This window comes from Lynx canadensis, chromosome C1 (assembly GCF_007474595.2).
Source record: "Lynx canadensis isolate LIC74 chromosome C1, mLynCan4.pri.v2, whole genome shotgun sequence".
Taxonomy (NCBI): domain Eukaryota; kingdom Metazoa; phylum Chordata; class Mammalia; order Carnivora; family Felidae; genus Lynx; species Lynx canadensis.
The window spans coordinates 141097919-141115308 of NC_044310.1; the positions used below are offsets into that span (position 1 = coordinate 141097919).

The following is a 17390-nucleotide window of genomic DNA, read 5'->3' on the forward strand; positions in this document are numbered from 1 at the left end:
CATAATCAAATCCTTGAAAATCAAGGACAAAGAGGAAACTTTAAAAGCAGCCAAAGGAAAACAATGCATTACCTACAATAGAACAAAGATCAAGATGACAACAGATTTCCTTTTGGAAATGATGCAAGGTGGAAGACAGTGATGGACCACTAAAGAAATAATTGGCAATGTAGAATTCTTTATTCAGAAAAAAATAATTTTCAGCAAAGAAGACAAAGTAAAGATTTTTCAGGCTTCCAAAAACTAAAAATATTCAGTAACATTGAACTTACATTATAGAATATATGAAAAGAAGACCTTTAAGCAGATGAAAAATAATACCAGGAAAACACATAGATCTACACAAAGAAATGAAGAGCACCACAAATGTAACTACACAGGTAAATATAGACTATGTTTATAAATATTTCTTTTATTTTATTTATATAAATCTCTAAAATATAATCAACTGTTTAAAGCAAAAATAATAATCAAGAAGTATGAGATTTTTAACATATATAGAAATAAAAACATATGACAACAGTGCATAAAGGCCTGGAGGGAAGAAATAGAAGTACAACTTTGTTAGTTTATCATATTATTCATGAAGCAATACAATATCACTTAAAAGTAGGCTGTCGTAAGTTAAAGAGGTATGCTACAAGGCTTAAAGTACTTCTAAAATAACACCAAAAAAGTGTCTCTATTAAGCCAGCAGAAGAGATAAAATTAAATCATTTCTTTAATTCCAAAAAACGGCAGGAAAAGAGAAAAACAAACAAAAGAACAGATAGAATTTAAAAAAGCAAACAACAATATAGTTGAGTTAAATCCAACAAAAGAATCATCACATAAAATCTAATTACCTAAGATCTAAAACCTAAAGTACCCAAACACCCCCATTTAAAAGTAGAGTTTGTCATATTGGATAAGAATGTAAGACCTAACTGTAAGCTGCCTATAAGAAATTCACTTTTTTTTTAATTTTTTTTTTCAACGTTTATTTATTTTTGGGACAGAGAGAGACAGAGCATGAACGGCGGAGGGGCAGAGAGAGAGGGAGACACAGAATCGGAAACAGGCTCCAGGCTCTGAGCCATCAGCCCAGAGCCTGACGCGGGGCTCGAACTCACGGACCGCGAGATCGTGACCTGGCTGAAGTCGGAGGCTTAACCGACTGCGCCACCCAGGTGCCCCAAGAAATTCACTTTAAATATTAAAAACAAGAATAGGTTAAATGTATAAAGATGAGAAAAGATACACCATGATAACACTAACCAATTCCCTGATTAATTTCTCTTACTCTTCACCCCAGGACCCTGAAATTACATTCCAAATAAACTTTCATCCAAGCCTTCATTCAAGCTCCGCTTTGAGAGAAATCCAGGCTAGCTAGCCACTATTACTTTTTTTATCTACTTTCTTAATTTCATCATTTTTAAAAGACCCATGTTCATAGAGTATGTACAAACCCTCTATTAGTTATCACACCAAAATAGAAATTAGAGTTTTCATTTTCTCTGAAATTTCTGAAAATTCTTTTTTTAAATCTCCAATTTTTTTTTGTTAATAAGACTAGCCTAAGAGGCGGTGAGCAAATGACAAGCAGCACAGCACTGTTCTGGAAATGTTTTTTGTCTATTCTTCAGATCCTTGACATCATGGGCTTATAATTTGGTAATTAATGCACTTTTTCAGCTATAACAATGACAATTCCTTAAGACATCTGTGCTATTACCGCATCTTGACTTTATTATTAAGATGACCAACTTAATACCTGAATATCAAGGAATCATAATGCCTATTTTATTACCTATGAATAGAAGGGTCAGCTAAAGAAGATATATCAATAATTAATATCAGAAGGCATCACAGGGGCACCTGGGTGGCTCAGTCGTTTAAGTGGCAGACTTCGGCTCAGGTCATGATTTCACCGTGCGTGAGTTCGAGCCCGTGTCCGGCTCTGTGCTGACAGCTCGGAGCCTGGACCCTGTTTCGGATTCTGTGTCTCCCTCTCTCTGACCCTCCCCCGTTCATGTTCTATCTCTCTCTGTCTCAAAAATAAATAAACGTCAAAAAAAAATAAAAAAAAGAATAAGGCATCATAAGTCCTTCATTTACTATTTATTCAATCAAACTACATTGAACTTTTAAGGACCTGGTGTGGTTAGTTCTGTGAATTGTACATTGACACACTAGCTAGTAATGAAGGTCATGGTTGGAAGATTTTAATATTTTTCTATAAACCCTTAATCATGCTATTTTAAGGATATAATCCAGTGTTATACTCATTAAAATAGCCATATGTTTAAAGACCCTAAAATTAAGTAGAATTTTGTTTCCCAGTTACCCAAAATGAATAGTAGCAGACAAAACATACATGCACACAGCCAAATTCAACCCAACTGCCTTTGATGTTTCAAGGCCAAGATAAATTCACTCAGCTACTTGAAGCTAAGCCAGAACCACTTCCTTACTAAAATGGAGCTTTCCTTAAGCTACCAAGACCAGTTGAGAATCACCACAAGTTTGCTGAGACCCAAACTATTGATAAATCTTGTGTTGTTTAGAGTTGACTGTAGAATATATCACTGTAGAATGATTCACCATTATAAATAGAAATAAAATAACTAGTTGGATCTTTTTAAATAGATGGGTTGTAATAAAGATGACACAAAGAACTGTGGTCTGCTTTCCAAGTAATAGCTATAATAGTACAACTTTATAATCTTACAACTGGTATACAGTAGGTATAATCTTACAACTGCCTAACTATAAAAACCTATCACTAGGCAATGTTCTTTCAAAGTAGGATCAAACCCTGATATTTTGAAATGGTATGAATTTATCACTGAAAATACATGGGAGGGGGGGATTCTTCATGGTAAACTTCTGTATTGAGATAGAATATATATACGTTAAAGATCACTGTTTATATAATAAAGAGCACAGCTCAACAAATTTTTATGAATTCAACACACTCAGGTTACCATGTAAATTAAGACCAAAGCTATTATCGGCACCCCAGAAACCTCCCCCTGTCCTTTCTCAATCAGTCTCAATCATTATTCCTCGAAAGGTAACCAATTCTGACTTCATCACCATAGATTAGTGTTTTTGTTGAACTTTATATAAATGGAATCACACATTATCTTATAGTATGTACTCTTTTGAGTCTGGCATTTTTGCTCAACATTTTATCTGTGAGATTGATCCAAATTTTTACTTGTAGCTGTAGTTGGATCTTTCTTCAGTGTTTATTGTAAAGTATACCACAACTTACTGAAGAACATTTGGGTTATTTACATTCTGGAACTCTTGCAAATAATGGTAATATAAACGTTTTGTATATGTTTTTGGTGAACATATGTATGCATTTCTGTTAGGTGTATACCTAAGATTGGAATTTCTGTGACATGAGGTTTACGTGTATTTAATTTCAGTAGATACTGCAAGTTGTTTTCCACAGCAGGGGTACCAATTTACATTCCCCCAGCAGTGTGGAAGAATTCATTATTCTACATTCTTACTACCAATTGGTGTTATCTGTTCTTTTTTTTTTTTTTTTTCTCATTGTAGTCACTGTTGAATGGGTGGTGCTATGTCATTGTGGATATAACGTGCATAACTCTATTAATGATGTTGAATGTCCTTTCACATGAACAATTTGTATATATTCCTAACTGCCAATTCAAGTCTTTTGCCTATTTTATTTGGATTGTCTTCCTATTTCTTTATTACTATTTATTCATAGTAATCTTTGCTAGATATATGCAATTTAAACTGCTTTTCCCCCTCTATGGCTTAAGTTTCAACTCTCTTCATAGTATCTTTTGATTAACAGAATTTTGTAATTTTTAATCACACACAATATGTCAAGTTTATCCTTTATATAGTGTTTCTGTGTCCTTTTTTGAGAGCTTTCCTCAACCCATGGTCATGGAAATCTTGTTGTATGATCATCTTTAAAAAACTTACTGTTTTACTTTTCACATTTAAGCATATTACATTTAAGCATTCTATATTTAACTAACTACATACATTAAATCAATCCAGAATTAATTTTTGTGTATGGTATAAGGTAGGAGTCAAGATATTTTTTTTCCATGTGCATAATCCAGTTCAATTAATCTATTTCAATTTACTTTTTAAAATCTTTTCCTCAAAATTAAATTACATTAAAATTACATCTTTATAATTTAAAATTACACTGCATTAAAATTACATCTTTGTTGAAAGTCAAGTGACTGTATATGCGTAGGTCTATTTCTGGACCCACTATTCTGCTCAATGGTCTATTTATCTATCTTTGTGCCAATAAAATAATGCTTTAATTTTAGACTTCTATGACAGTATTGACATTTGGTGGCTTACATCCTCAAATTTTGATCTTCACATTGTCTTGACTATTCTAGATCTTTTGCTTTTCCATAAAAATTTTAGAATTACCTTATCAATTTTCATTTATAGAAGTGCTAGTGGAATTTCTTTAAGCTTATTTATTTATTTTTAAGGGAGGGAGGGGAGAGAGAGAGGGGGGGGGGGGAGAGAGAGAGAGAGAGAGAGAGAGAGAGAGAGAGAATCCCAAGAAGGCCCTGCACTATCAGCGCAGAGCCCAATGCAGGGCTCAAATTCATAAACCATGAGATCATGAACTGGGCTGAAATCAAGAGTTGGACACTTAACCAACTAAGCTACCTAGACACCCAGAAGTGCTAGTGGAATATTGATTGAGATTGCATTAAATCTATAAATCAGTTTAGGGAGAACAGATATCTTTGCATTGCATTTTCTAATCTTTAGAAATAGCATATCCCTTCTTTTACTTAGTTCTTCTTTCATTTACCTCAATAATATCTTGTAGTTTTCTGTTTGATTTATTTATTTCTAGGTGTTTAATGTTTTTATGTCATTGTAAAGAGTATCATTTTTTAAATGAATTATCTGTATATTTATTGCTGCTATATAAAAAATATTTTTTTACAGTTACCTTGTATTTAGTTACCTTGCTAATTCATTTATCAAGGCTAATGTATTTTGTTTATAGATTATTTTGGATTTTCTATAAACATAATCACATCATCTCCAAATAATGAAATTTAAAATTTTTCAAATTCTTAAGACTCATTTTTTTTTTTTGTCTGTTGCACTGGCTACACTTTCCTGTACAATATTGAATTAAAATGGTGATATTAAACATCCTTGTGTTATTCCTGACTTAGAGAAAGAAGGCATTTACTATCTCCCTACTATGTATGTTTTTTTAGAGATATCCATTAATAGTTAAGAACAGTTCTTTCTATTTCTAGATCCTAGGAGATTTTAGCATGAACGGTATTGAATTTTATCAAATGCTTTTTCTGAATCTACTGAGATGACCATGTGGTTTTCTCAAATTCTTCCTGTGGCATATTAATGATGATTGAATTTTTAATATTAAATCAACCATGTATTTCTAGAATAAACTCATCTTGGTCATGAAGGGTTTGATTTGCTAATATTCTATTTAAGATTTTTAATCTATACTTATATAAGAAATTGGTTTTCAAATTTTCCTTTTTGTAATTTCCTTACTAGGTCTTAATTTCCAGGTTATGCTGACCTCATAAATTTGCTGACCTTCCATTCTTTGTCTTTTTTCCTAGGGGATGGCCCTTTAGGGTCTCACATGAAAGCCAGATGTATTTATGAGGGACCCTTCTTGGCAAACTTGAATTCCAGTTTTTTCTCAGTACCATCAATTTGTCAAAATATGTACAGCTTAGCTTTGTCGCCTCTTTACAACTGTATTCTGCTGAGTTTCTATGTGTCTCATCCTGTGCACATACAGCTTAGAAGTAACCAAATTACTCAAAGGAAAACTGCACAAAGAGTGCTGCATGCAATTCTCTGCAGATTTCTCTTTTCAGTACAAAGATCTTTCAGGTCCTAGTTGTCTTAGTAGCTTTAAATTCCAAATTTTTATTGTACACCCAGTGAGGCTGCCAGAACTCAAAAGACATTGGTTTCTTTTCAGCCTGTGTGCCATGTCCTGAGAGGGTAAAAGCAGCAATGAATATAAAACTCACTTCCACATATTTTTTTTTTCTCAATGAGGTCTTAGCCCCTCAAGTCCTGGCTGTCTAGTTATTCTTCAATGAGTCCATGAAGATTTTTGGTTTTGTTTGTTTACCTAGAATTTTACCCATCTTTTATAGTTGATATCAGAAAGAGTAGGTTGGTAAGAGGTACTCCATCACAGCTAGAATCAGAAGCCCCTAAACAGAGTTCTCAAATAGGTGACCTTCAGCATCACCTCTCACTCCATCATTGCACATCTGGGAACAAACTGCTCCTTTACTGAGTCCAAGAATTTGGGCCCCAGTCAGGGGCAGGATGAAAGACTGTCTCATTCTCCTGAGCCCTGTCATTGTTCACTAACTGGGAGTCACCTTCATGGTCCATTGGTATTGCCTCCAGACAGCAGAATTTTATAGTAATATTTACAGAGTTATTCTGAGGCATAATTTTACCCAAATTATATTTCTAAATTGTGCCCAACTGATACTAAAACAGGAGATATCATATGACTATAAAGTTTGTTTTTGTTTTTCTGTTTAAACAGCTACTATTTCCTCCTATATAGAAGGGGGATAATATTAACCCATAAATCCAAAATATGAATCTACCACCTGAGTAACAGCTTATATACTTATGATTGATTCATTACCTGTAACTTTAACAGTCACAGTATTTCAAGATATGTTGATAGCACAGATTTCTTCCACATGGGCCCCAACCCATGTCCATTAATATTGACTATAGTCAGAAATTCATAATAGAGCCAAGAGGACTCCTCTGGACAATTTATTTTCTGATTTCTCTTGGAAGAATCTTATTAAGCCATAGCATATGTTAAGTTTTAATTTTTTTTTAATGTTTATTTTTGAGAGAGAGAGCGTGAGTGGGGGAGGGGCAGAGAGAGAGAGAGGGAGACATAGAATCCGGAACAGGCTCTAGGCTCTGAGCTGTCAGCACAGAGCCCAACGTAGGACTTGAACTCATGAACTGAGAGATCATGACCTGAGCCAAAGTCAGACACTCAACTGACTGAGCCACCCAGGCACCTTGCATTTGTTAAATTTTAAAAGGAACAAATACCTATTGACTGAAATACTCTTCTGTCACTGTAACCAAGAGCTACACAAAGACAAGTTTGCCTAATCTATAATAAAAGTCTTTCTTAATTTCAAAAATTAATTCTGAGCCTCCGATTTCCTGAATTCCACAATAGAAAAACATTAACTTGGTGTTAATGGCACTGAAAAGCTTACTGGCATTCATTTCTGAAAAGCCATGAAAAGGATAAAAATGAGGGGTGGGTGGACTTCTGGGTAATGTAATCATTTTGCAAGTAAGACATTTGGCCCTGGTTCTAAGACATTTCCATCTTATTTCAAAGCCTACTTATCTCTTCAGCACCTCTCTCCAACTTGTTGTTAGGCTGCAAGGACTTACTGTTTGTTAACATCTGAAACACTGAAGCCTATGGACTTAAACTGCTTTGCCAGGGTGTTTCATTCATGACGATACAGTCTTAAATGGTTTGGTTATTTTTGGCATAGCTCTGACAAATAGAGTTCTTGCTTCAGTTCTACCAACAGTGAACAATACAGTCTGGGACCACCCTCATATGCAGCTCTTTATTGAAGACGTGACTAAAATATCACCAGCCTTTAGAGTAGGTGACAGGTGGGAACATGTCACATTTCTGCTTAGGGACAAGGGATGAATTAATAGCTATAAAATGCTAATTTCCTTCCTAAGAGTCTCTGATTAGAAAATGCCATATTATCCACTTACGGTAAAAAAAATAAATAAATAAAATAAAATGCTATCTCACCTATTGAAGGACAACATCACAGCATGGGAAAACCCAGATGTTTTCCTAGAAAATTTCTGAGACATTGGACAACAGGAGAAAACAATTCACAAAGACGAGAAAGTAATTTCTCCAAGATCTTAACAAATGTGTACTAAAAGCTGCAGAGGACACAAAGACTTACAGAACATTGTTCCTGTTCCTTAAGGAATTCATGGACTAATTAAGAAATAATTAAAATGGCATCTGTGAAACAACACTGATAACACGTTTACATGCATCCACAAGAGCTGGAGAATTCCTCCCAAGTCTGACTGCCCTCATTGGTGATATAACACTATTTTTAATTTGAATTTCTCTGCTCAAATACAAGGTAAGTTTCTTGAGGACAGAAACTCTGCCTTCCTTATAAAGCCTAGAACAATAGTCCATCAATATTTGTTGACTGAAAAGGTTTTTGATGAAGCCAGGGAACTCTGTGCAAATTTCCTTTTGAAGCAAACTTACTATTTTTTTTTTTTACATTTATTCATTTATTTTTGAGAGACAGAGAGAGACAGAGTCACAACCGGGGAATGGGTAGAGAGAGAAGGAGATGCAGAATCCAAAGCAGGCTCCAGGCTCCGAGCTGTCAGCACAGAGCCCAACGAGGGGCTCGAACTCATGAACCGAGAGATCATGACCTGAGCCGAAGATGGACACTCAACCATCTAAGCCACCCAGGCGCCCCACAAACTTACTATTTCTAAGTGCGTGCACAAATATGACAAAGGGGACGCTGTTCTGATCCCCAGGGTGCAGTGGGATGTAATGTTATTTCTGTGGGAGTACTATTAACATCAGGAAGGATGAAACTGCTATTCATGCTATCTATTTCTTCCAAAATGATTCAGAAATTAATTGTGAATGATTCACTAAATGTTCTTAAGGTTAACGTGGGTTTAGTTAATGCTGCCAAACATTCTGTTTGAACATTTGCATTTTTCCTTTGGGGTTGAAAATCAACCCCCCTCAATGTTCCCAGTCTGACTTGTCTTGAGGACCAGTGTTCCTGCAACTGCAGCAAAGGCTAACTCCCCTAAGCAGAACCATATGTAGAAAGTAAATAAAGTTCAAATATGTAAAAGGAGGTAATAGTTGTTCATTAAACAAGTTCTTTTTTTTTTTTTTACTGTTTATTTTTGACAGAGAGAGAGCATGAGTGGTGGAGGGACAGAAAGAGAAGTAGACACAGAATCCAAAGCAGACTCCAGGCTCTGAGCTGTCAGCAACAGAGCCTGATGTGGGGCTTGAACTCACAAACCATGAGATCATGACCTGAGCAGTAGTCGACTCAGCCACCAGGCAACCAAACAGGAAGTTCTTAATAGTGCCTAAGGAAGAGTCCCTTTTACACTTTTTGATGCAATTCTCTCTTGGGAAAATTCTTTCTTCTGTTACCATGACTAATTTAGAACTGTTAGGGCCTAGGTAAACAGCTTCCTTCCTTATGGATTGTTTGAGGTTGTTGGCTTTCACAATCCTCTCTGCTACTGAAGAATATCTAGGTTTCTCCCAACTGTACATTACTGTGACTAAGATAATACTTGGCATACAAGACCAGCTCAGGGGTGCCTGGGTGGCTGAGTCATTTAAGCATCCAACTTCGGCTCAGGTCACTATCTCATGGCTTGTGAGTTTCAAGCCCCACATCAGGCTCTGTGCTGACAGCTCAGAGCCTGGAACCTGCTTCAGATTCTGTGTCTCCCTCTCTCTCTCTCTGCCCCAATTCCCGCTCACGCTCTGTGTCTCAAAAATAAATAAACGTTGAAAAAAAATTTGAACAGAAGTCAGGAAGACAGAGAAGAGTTATTAGAAAAAATAACCAGAAATCCCTCTACTACTAAAAAAAATAATAACAAAAATAACAAATGCAGGAAAGATCTATGATTCCCAGAACTTTGGTTTTCAAGAATATATATCAGATATACCTTAGTTGCTTTGTGGGACTGAAACTCTGATTAAAAGCCAAGGTTCTTTGTCAGTAGGGAAAACATTTTCATATAAAGAACTCACAGTGATTACTTGAAGTAACATCAAAGACTACTTCCCTATTTGTTGTAAGCATATTTAGATATGTACATGGATTTCATACATGCACATATTAATAAATCTATGTTAACAAACACATGTGAGGTTTCATTTTTTGTTTTTTAACTTTATTCAGTTTCAGAGGAGGTGAGATTTTGTGACTGGGAAAGACAATGACATTTCAGGCTCTACTTGTAAAATAAGAAAGGATGCTAGAGAAAAGAAACAATGCTAGAGAAAGCTTTGAAATAGCACATTCTAAAATACTAATATTTTTAATACTAATATTTTAAAATAGCACATTTTAAAATACTAATATTTCAAAATAAAACCTACTACCTTCTCTGTATTGTACTGGGAAAGTTCTTGTTTGTTTTCTCTAGGGGAATTTCAATTACAGTAAGCAACCACTGGACTCCACAACTGAAGTAAAGTAGGGCATTCTAAGTGTAAAAGTCAGAGGACTTCACACCTGTTTTATCACCCTTATTTCTTGCTTAAATGCTGCCGGTAAATATGCGTGGGCTTCACGTCACGGTCTTCTCAAGAGACCAGGAACTACTCAAAGGAAACACTTAACTCACAGAAGTGCACCACTTCCAGGCTGGAAGCTTCACAAGTATCAGTTCCAGTAGCTTTTCCAAGGAGAAATCTCTTGAATGACAGTCCTCTATTTGATTACCACTGGTGACAAGAAGTTCACTACTTTGCAGAGTGCATATTTGCAATGAAACTGTTTTAACCCAGCTGAAGACAGCATTTCATATCTCTAACCATTATTTTTTTTTCCAAAGTTCAGTGGGCATTTTTTTTATTAAGGATCAGTCAATACGAACTTGCTTAGGTTTAGATAAAGACCTATACAATTCACAATTTAAAATGCAGAATGTTAAAAAATAGGCATGCCAAGAAGATAAGTATCACTTATCTTCTTAGTGGCCCTCTCTTAGCATATCTAGTATCTATATAACTTCCATTTTATATGGGCATTTGGAGACCATTGAGCCATTATCACAATGGTTTTCAACATGCTGCTGGATATAAGTAATTTTGATTTTTACATTTATCTTTGATCTGTAGTTGGTTTTACAGGGCATTCTTTCTTTTTCAGATTTTAATATCAAGATTATGATTATAAGTAAATGTAGACATTTTCCGTATTTGTTTCTTTGCTTTGTAACAGTTGGATTAGGATGAGATATATCTGACCTGTAATGTTTGTTTGAACTCACTTACAAAACTATCTGAGCCCCATGCCTTCAAAGATACGTCTTTAATAACTCTTGCTGTTGTTCAATATACACATTTGTAAGACTTTATTTCACATATATGTATAGCCTAAAGAATAATAATGAAAGGCTTACACATGTTCTCACCACTCAGTTTCAGAGAAAGAACACTATCAGTGCCTTAGAAACCCACTCAAATCATCTATGTATGCCTCTCTCTGATAATCTCCTCCTCTCTGCTCCAACCCCCACCTATCCTGATTTTGGTTTACCATTACTTTGCTTTTCTTCACAATTTTACTATCTTTGTATGCATTGCTAAAGATTATATTCTTTAGTTCAACCAGATTTTGAAATTAAATAATGGAATCATACTCTTCTATTTCTTTTGTGACTTCATTTTTTGTTCTTGCTTTGCTCCTATATTTTTGTTTTGAGATTCATTTATGTTAATAGATGTAGCTGTAGGTCATTTTCACTATTTTATAATATTCCACTGTATGACTATGTCAAAATTTATTTATCCATTCTGTTGAGGGACATTTTGGTTGGTTTTAGTCTGAGGCTTTATTATTGCTGCTATATGACCATTTTGGTACACGTGTCCCAGAACTCAAGTGCCAGAATTCCTCATATATATGCACCTAAAGTGCATTTGTTGGGTTGTGAGATGCACATATGCTCAGCTTAATAGAATGTGCCTAATAATTTTCCTAAATAGCTTTAATAATTTTTTCTCATTAATTTTTTTTTAATTTTATTTTTTAAAATTTACATCCAAATTAGTTAGCATATAGTGCAACAATGATTTCAGGAATAGATTCCTTAGTGCCCCTTACCCATTTAGCCAATCCACCATCCCACAATCCCTCAGTTTGTTCTCCATATTTATGAGTCTCTTATGTTTTGTGCCCCTCCCTGTTTTTATATTAATTTTCCTTCCCTTCACTTATATTCATCTGTTTTGTCTCTTAGAGTCCTCATATGAGTGAAGTCTTATGATTTTTGCCTTTCTCTGACTGACTACTTTCGCTTAGCATAATACCCTCTAGTTCTATCCGCATAGTTGCAAATGGCAAGATTCCATTCTTTTCTATTGCCAGCTATCACTCCAGTGTATATATATACCACTTCTTCTTTATCCATTCATCCATCGATGGACATTTGGGCTCTTTCCATACTTTCGCTACTGTTGATAGTGCTGCTATAAACATTGGGGTGCATGTGTCCCTTCAAAACAGCACATGTGTATCCATTGGATAAATGCCTAGTAGTGCAATTCTTGGGTTGTAGGGTAGTTCTATTTTTAATTTTTCGAGGAACCTCCATACTGTTTTCCAGAGTGGCTGCACCAGCTTACATTCCCACCAACAATGCAAAAAGAGATCCTCATTCTCTGCTTCCTCACCAACATCTGTTGTTGCCTGAGTTGTTAACATTAGCCATTCTGACAGGTGTGAGGTGGTATCTCATTGTGGTTCTGATTTGTATTTCCCTGATGATGAGTGATATTGAGCATTTTTTCATGTGTCGGTTGGCTATCTGCATGTCTTCTTTGGAGAAGTGTCTATTCATATCTTTTGCCCATTTCTTCACTGGATTATTTGTTTTTTGGGTGTTGACTTTGATCAGTTCTTTATAGATTTTGGATACTAACCCTTTATCTGATATGTCGTTTGAAAATATCTTCTCCCATTCTGTCGGTTCCCTTTTAGTTTTGCTGATTGTTTCCTTCGTTATGCAGAAGCTTTTTATTTTGATGAGGTCCCAGTAGTTCATTTTTGTTTTTGCTTCCCTTGCCTCCGGAGACGCATTAAGAAGTTGCTGCGGCCAAGATCTAAAAGGTTTTTCCTTCTTTCTCCTCGAGGATTTTTATGGCTTCCTGTCTTACATCTAGGTCTTTCATCCATTTTGAGCTTATTTTTGTGTATGGTGTAAGTGATCCAGGTACATTCTCCTGAATGTCACTGTCTGGTTTTCCCAGCACCATTTGCTGAAGAGACTGTCTTTATTCCATTGGATATTCTTTGCTGCTTTGTCAAAGATTAGTTGGCCATACGTTTGTGTGTCCACTTCTGGGTTTTCTATTCTGTTCCATTGATCTGAGTGTATGTTTTTGTGCCAGTACTCTACTGTCTTGATGATTGCAGCTTTGTAATACATCTTAAAGTCCAGGATTGTGATGCCTCCAGCTTTGGTTTTCTTTTTCAAGATTGTTTTGGTTATTTGGGGTCTTTTCTGGTTCTATACAAATTTTGGGACTGTTTGTTTTAGCTCTGTGAAGAATGCTGGTGTTATTTTGATAGGGATTGCATTGAATATGTAGATTGCTTTGGGTAGTATTGACATTTTAACAATATTTGTTCTTCCTATCCAGGAGCATGGAATCTTTTTCCATTTTTTGTGTGTCTTCTTCAGTTTATTTCATAAGCTTTCTATAGTTTTGAGTGTATAGATTTTTCACCTCTTTGGTTAGATTTATTCCTAGGTATTATGGTTTTTGGTGCAATGGTAAATGGGATCGATTTCTTGATTTCTCTTTCTGTTGCTTCATTGTTGGTGAATAGGAATGCAACCAATTTCTGTGCATTGATTTTATATCCTGCAACTTTGCTGAATTCATGGATCAGTTCTAGCAGTTTTTTGGTGGAATCCTTTGGGTTTTCCATGTAGAGTAGCATGTCATCTGCGAAGAGTGAAAGTTTGACCTCCTCCTGGCCGATTTAGATGCCTTTTATCTCTTTGTGTTGTCTGACTGCAGAGGCTAAGACTTCCAATACTATGTTGAATAACAGTAGCAAGAGTGGACATCCCTGTCTCGTTCCTGACCTTAGGGGGAAAGCCCTCAGTTTTTCCCCATTGAGGATGATATTAACGTTGGGTCGTTCATATATGGCTTTTATGATCTTGAGGTATGCTCCTTCTATCCCTACTTTCTTGAGGGTTTTTATCAAGAAAGGATGCTGTATTTTGTCAAATGCTTTCTCTGCATTTATTGAGAGGATCATATGGTTCCTATCCTTTCTTTTATTGATTTGATGAATCATGTTAATTGTTTTGCGGATATTGAACCAGCCCTGCATCCCAGGTATAAATCCCGCTTGGTTGTGGTGAATAATTTTTTAATGTATTGTTGGATCCAGTTGGCTAATATCTTATTGAGGATTTTTGCATCCATGTTCATCAGGGAAATTGGTCTACAGTTCTCCTTTTTAGTGGGGTCTCTGTTTGGTTTTGGAATCAAGGTAATGCTGGCCTCATAAAAAGAGTTTGGAAGTTTTCCTTCTATTTCTATTTTTTGGAACAGCTTCAAGAGAACAGGTGTTAACTCTTCCTTAAATGTTTGGTAGAATTCCTCTGGAAAGCCATCTAGCCCTGGACTCTTGTTTTTTGGCAGATTTTTTATTACTAATTCAATTTCGTTACTGGTTATGGGTCTGTTCAAATTTTCTATTTCTTCCTATTTCAGTTTTGGTAGTGTATATGTTTCTAGGAATTGGTCCATTTCTTCCAGATTGCCCATTATATTGGCATATAATTGCTCACCATATTCTCTTATTATTGTTTGTATTTCTGCTGTGTTGGTTGTGATCTCTCCTCTTTCATTCTTGATTTTATTTGGGTCCTTTCCTTTTTTGTTTTGATTAGATTGGCTAGTGGTTTATCAATTTTGTTAATTCTTTCAAAGAACCAGTTTCTGGTTTCATTGATCTGTTTTACTGGTTTTTTGTTTTTGTTTTTTTTTTTTTTTTTTGGTTTTCTTTTTTGTTTCAATAGCATTAATTTCTGTTCTAATCTTTATTATTTCCTGTCTTATAGTGGTTTTGGGTTTTATTTGCTGTTCTTTTTCCAATTCTTTTAGGTGTAAGGTTAGGTTGTGTATCTGAGATCTTTCTTCCTTCTTTAGGAAGGCCTGGATTGCTATATACTTTCCTCTGATGACCGCCTTTGCTGCATCCCATAGATCTGGTTTGGCTACCCAAGGCTTGGCACAGGCTCTGTCATCTGAAGCCCCCAGCCCTCCTTTGGACCCCAGGAGGCAAGGCCCAAGATATGCCGGCTCCTGTCAAGGCAGAGCCCTGGAGACACAGGCAGGCAGAGCTGGCCCCAGGGCCCTGGGCTTCAAACTAGGCTGTTGATCACCACCTTGTTTGGGGCTGGGCTGGGTGGGGTCTGGCTGGCCACCAGGGCTGAGAAGGAGCAGCGGCAGCTGCAACAGTGAACGGAGGCCCTGAGCCAGGCAGCCATGGGCCAGGGTGACTTCAGCCTGCTGAAGGCGGGGGGGGGGGGGGGGGGGAACAGGCTCGCTGCAAAGCCGACTTCTGGGTCAGTGGGTGTTGATGTACTTTGGGTTCACTCACTGCCCCAACATCTGCCCAGATGAGCTGGAGAAGTTGGTGCAGGTCGTACGGCAGCTGGAGGCTGAGCCCGCCTGCCCCTGGTGCAGCCTATCTTCGTTACTGTGGACCCCGAGTGGGACACTGTCTCAGCCATGGCCTGCTACCTACAGGACTTCCACCCACGGTTGCTGGGCCTGACTGGTTCTGCTGAGCAGGTAGCCCAAGTGAGGCACAGCTACTGCGTGTACTACAGTGCAGGCCCCAAGGACAAGGACCAGGATTACATCGTGGACCACTCCATTGCCCTCTACCTGCTCAGCCCTGAGCTGAGCAGATCTGAATTTTCTGTCCAAATCACAAACGCTTCCTCCTCTTTACTCAATTGATTTACTGTATTTGCTAATTAAATTAGAGCACCATCCCAAGCACACAACATTAGCTAGGATGGAGAAGGGATGGGCATTCTCAGTATTTCTTCTGGGGAAGGAACACACTGCTCTTTTAGCATCATTGATCACAATTGATTATGTTGCTGATGTTTTACATCTCATATGTTGCTGATACTTCAAGTCACCGGATCAGTAATAGAAAATGAAGCTGAATGTAGATTTGTTAGTGTGTGTGAGACAGAACTTAAACTTCAGAGGTTTACAGTCTTGGTTCCTATCTTCATTTCCCTGCTAGGTGACTTAGGAGAAATTACTTCACTAAACTACATCTTGGTTTCCCCTTCTGTAAAATAGGGAAATAACAGCACCTGAATCAAAATATTTGGGTTGGAATTTCAAAGAGTTGATGTGTGTGAAGTTCTTAGTAAGTATGCCAAAATATTATTATTTCACAACAATGTTTTTATTGTATAAATAGTTATTTTATTTCATACAATTATCACTTATAATACTATTTATAGGTATAAATATATCAATATTAAATATTTCATATTTATAAATATAATAACTAATCTAATTTTTATTACTATCATCATTACTACACCAAGTATTATCAACTCTAAAACACCCAGATATTTTCTGTGTCTTTTACTCTGGCCTCACAGCAGCATCTGGGAATGAAGCCAGATGCCTAGGGCTGAGGAAGGCAAGTCTTTTGTTACTAATAGAGAGACAGCCTGACTGGAGCACAGAAGCCTCCAGAAAGCAAGTCCCTCAGGGGCAATCATCTCCCCTCTCTCACACCCCTGGCCACATGCACAACATTCTTCTAACCTCCAAAGGCCAGTGTAGGGCCCAGCTCCTGAGGTTTATTTTGATAAATGTTTCAGGCCACAGAGCGCTAAGAAACTTGATTCTTTCGCTTTTCAAATACCAAACCTCTACCTGAAGAAGGAATGCTTAGATTAGAGCACAGAGATGAAAAGTTTTAAGTTAAACATGGAGTTCTCCCCTTAACCTATTGTCTGCTCTGTTCCTCAACTCTGGAAAGTTGGAAGAAAAATATCTTCAGATAAAGACTATTATAAATCACTATTGAAAAGTTAAATATGATTTATCAAATGTTCATTTTATCTTGGAAAGCAGGGTTTTAATGGAACTGCCTTTACAGTTAAGGCCAACAATGCTCTTGAGGGAATTGTATGTATTTTAATAAAATCACTCTGCACAGTAACATAGCTCAAATTCTTTACTGTAGTTCTAAATTTTTTAGACCTCATGGTCAAAATAAGTTTCACCTGGTTATTGTAAGAACACTGTATCTTTCTTTTTCACTGGAAAGGAGAATTATTTCTTGAGTACCTGCTAAGTGACATGTGTTTCACTTATATCATACTAGTTAATACAGAAGATGTGCACCACCTTTACAGACCAGCAAGCGGACATTCAAAAAGATTAAAAAAACTTTCCTGAGTTCATAACACTAACAAGTGAAGGACGTAGGATTTGAACGTAAGTGTGT

At 36.5% G+C, this 17390-nt stretch overlaps 1 pseudogene; it reads left to right on the plus strand.

Annotated features, from left to right (window-relative positions):
• Nucleotides 1-15865, plus strand: part of LOC115519851 — a 29630-nt pseudogene extending 13765 nt beyond the window's left edge.
• The last annotated feature ends 1525 nt before the right edge of the window (nucleotides 15866-17390 follow it).